Genomic DNA, 4,163 nt, shown 5'->3' on the forward strand with positions numbered 1-4,163 from the left:
TTTTAACTGCTCGCTGCCCTCCAAGGGATCTTGTGCACATGCGTGATCGTCCATGGGGAATGTAACTGGTACTGTTATCCCTGCCTACCCCAGGAAAAGCTGCTCTCTCGCTCCTTCCACTGTGTCAGGAATCACAGATTTACCTTCACTGGATACTTTCTCTCTGCTGATCTCCATGAGCTTAGATTACTCAATACATCCAGTCAGGGTTGTCTATAATATTGACTGGACCCTGAGCAAACATTTTCTTGGGCCCCCTCCCTCTTCTATGTAATTTCGCTCTCCACCTGCTCTGAGACAGTAAATAGCAGTTAGACCCCTTTCACACTGGGGCGGTTTGCAGGCACTATTGCACTAAAAATAGTGCCTGCAAACCGACCCGAAACAGCCGCTGCTGTCTCTCCAGTGTGAAAGCCCCGAAGGCTTTCACACTGGAGTGGTGCGCTAGCAGGATGGGAAAAAAGTCCTGCTAGCAGCATCTTCGGAGCGGTGAAGGAGCGGCGTATATACTGCTCCTTCACCGCTCCTGCCCATTGAAATCAATGGGGCAGTGGGCAAAACCGCTGGCAAAGCGCCTCTGCAGAGGCGCTTTGCAGTGGTTTTTAACCCTTTCTTGGCTGCCCCGCCAGCGACCGAATACCGCCGCTAAAACGACGGTATCCCGCCACTAATAATAGCAGCGCTTTAACACCGACACACCTCCCGCCCCAGTGTGAAAGGGGCCTTAGACTCAAAATCAGTTTAATGAATCAGGCAGTTATTGCGATTGGTTGCCAGAGGTTACAGTGTATCATTACCGCTCACTGACTGGCTTGCTAGAGGTTACAGCACACATTATGGCTCATTTGATAGAGGTTACAGCAAATGACATCTGCTTGTTGATTGATTGCTAGAAACATCAATACTGCTCACTGATTGGTTGCTAGAGGTTACTGGACATTATACCTCTCACTAATTGGTTGCTAGAGGTTACTGCACATTATTGCTGCTCACTGACTGGTTACTGTACATTATTACTGCTCACTGCACTGATTGGTTGCTAGTGGTTACTGCATATCCTTACTGCTCAATAATTGGTTGCTAGTGGTTACTGCATATCATTACTGCTCAATTATTGGTTTCTAGTGGTTACTGCATATCCTTACTGCTCAATTATTGGTTGCAAGAGGTTAGTGCACATCATCTCCTCACTGCCTGCACACAACTGACTGGGGAGATGAGGGAACCCATCAATAGACAGACAATACACAGGGATCCTAAGACTCCGGGGGTCAGTGGCAATGCTTAGGGAGGGGGGGTGGGTGATCAGTGGCAATGCTGGGGGGTTGATGGGATCAGTGGCAGTGGTGGGGGGGATGGGATTAATTAGGAGGCAGTACATTGTGACAAATTCTGAATCATGAGCAAAGCTGGGAATCTTTGGCAAGTATATAGTGGGGGATTCTACAATGACCACCAATGTAATGGGGAATTTACAATGACCACCAATGTGAGGATAAATTTGCACTGACCTACCATGTAATGGGGGATTTTACACCACCCATCAATATAAGGAGGGATTTCTACACTGACACCAATGTAATAGGAGCATTTGCACCAACCACCAGTGTAAGGGTGAATATACAATGACCTCTATGTAAGGGTGAATTTACACTGACAACCATCGTCGAGGAGATTTGTACTGACAACCAATGCAAGGTGATACGTCCACACCGACCACCAATGTTAGGAGGATTTACACTGACCACCAATGTAAAGGGCAATTTTGCACTTACCACTAGTGTAAAAGGAAATGTACACTAAACACCAATGTAATGGGGGGATTTTACATTAACTGCCAATAAAGGGAGATTTCTACACTGACCACCAATGTAAGGGGGATTTACACTCACCACCAATTTAAAGGGGCTTCTACATGGACAACCAATGTAAAGTAGGATTCCACCACAAATGCAAGTTTGGATTTTTTGACCAATTACCAATATGAAGAGGATTTTCTACACTAGCCACCAATGTAATGGGGATTTACATTGACCAATAATTTAATGGGGATTTACACTGATCCCTAATGTAATAGGAGCTTTCACAGTAACCACCAATGTATGGAGGGATTTACACTTTCCACCAATGTAAAGAGGGATTTGCACTGACCACCAATGTAAGGGCGGCCGTCACACGGTCCACTAGTGTAAATGAAAGGATTGTGCACCAAGACCCAATGTAATGAGAAGATTTACACTGATCACCAATGTAACTGAGACATTTAGCCTGTGTTCACATTTGTGTGTGTCAAGAACGCATGCAAAATCGCTTTCCTGACACCACAGAAATGTGCTGCCCTTTAGCAGATACACAGCAGTGCTATTAATTGTTAATGACACCCTCACACATCGGCTGAGATGTGCGGATTCACATGCACATAAATTCTCTGTGCTGTGGTACCATGTCATTTTGAAAAAGGGTTCCACCTCCAATTTGCTTACCTTTGCAGAACAGGCTGATGTTAGGCTTAGGGACCACAGTTGTAGGCAGGACTTCCAAGCCCCTTTAACTCCCCAGTGGGCAGCATTCAGCAGAAGTGATGGTGGATATGACGTCAGGGAGGGTATGATATACATATGAATGCAGCCCCTATTTACATACCAATGCTACCGATCTGTAGGTATTTACATATAAATGCAGGTTATTTACATGTAAACACAGGGTCTGCAGGTGAGTCATCTGTACATGGCAATATGGCAGAGCTGAGCAGCATAAGTAACAGAATTTCACACTGAGATATCAGGACACAGCACGGGACTAAAACTTCATGGGACAAGGGAATTTAAACTGGGATAGTTGGCACTTATAAGGCAGCTACTTTGGGCCCCACAACAATGATGGGGCACCAGGGCAGCTGCCCCTTTTGCCGTGCTTTAAAGCCAGCCCAGCATCCAGTGATCTACTACATGAAATTATCAACCTCGATCTCTAATGTTACTAACAGTTGCTAACATTTGCTAACATTCTTAAAAAATGTTAAAGACATTTTTTTTATGTAGGTGGAGTATTATTTTAATTAGGGGTGGGGCACTCATTTGTAGGCGTGGTATAGCAGGAGAGAAAAAAAATGGTGGTGCGTGGCAAAAAATGGGTGTAGTTTCAGTTACACTAATTATTGGGCATGGCTTAAAGGGTTGTGGTTAAGTAAAGTCGGCAATGCCTCACATAGTAGAGAATGTGGTAATATATAGGGAAAGAAAAAAGAGAAAGAGGGAGCGAAAAAGAAGGAAAAAAAATAGAAAGAGGGATGGAGGGAGAGAGAAAGGAAGAGGGCTGAGGGAGAGAGAAAGAAAGAGGGATGGAGGGAGAGAGAAAGAAAGAGGGATGGAGGGAGAGAGAAAGAAAGAGGGATGGAGGGAGAGAGAAAGGAAGAGGGATGGAGGGAGAGAGAAAGAAAGAGGGATGGAGGGAGAGAGAAACGAAGAGGGATGGAGGGAGAGAGAAAGAAAGAGGGATGGAGGGAGAGAGAAAGGAAGAGGGATGAGGGAGAGAGAAAGGAAGAGGAATTAGGGAGAGAGAAAGAAAGAGGGATGGAGGGAGAGAGAAAGAAAGAGGGATGGAGGGAGAGAGAAAGAAAGAGGGATGGAGGGAGAGAGAAAGGAAGAGGGATGGAGGGAGAGAGAAAGGAAGAGGGATGGAGGGAGAGAGGGAGGAAGAGGGATGGAGGGAGAGAGAAAGGAAGAGGGATGAGGGAGAGAGAAAGAAAGAGGGATGGAGGGAGAGAGAAAGGAAGAGGGATGGAGGGAGAGAGAAAGAAAGAGGGATGGAGGGAGAGAGAAAGGAAGAGGGATGAGGGAGAGAGAAAGGAAGAGGGATGGAGGGAGAGAGAAAGAAAGAGGGATGGAGGGAGAGAGAAAGGAAGAGGGATGAAGGGAGAGAGAAAGAAAGCGGGATGGAGGAAGAGAGAAAGGAAGAGGGATGGAGGGAGAGAGAAATAAAGAGGGATGGAGGGAGAGAGAAAGGAAGAGGGATGGAGGGAGAGAGAAAGGAAGAGGAATGAGGGAGAGAGAAAGGAAGAGGGATGAGGGAGAGAGAAAGAAAGAGGGATGAGGGAGAGAGAAAGAAAGAGGGATGGCGGGAGAGAGAAAGAAAGAGGGATGGAGGGAGAGAGAAAGGAAGAG

Source organism: Aquarana catesbeiana, linkage group LG03 (genome assembly GCF_042186555.1).
Source record: "Aquarana catesbeiana isolate 2022-GZ linkage group LG03, ASM4218655v1, whole genome shotgun sequence".
Taxonomy (NCBI): domain Eukaryota; kingdom Metazoa; phylum Chordata; class Amphibia; order Anura; family Ranidae; genus Aquarana; species Aquarana catesbeiana.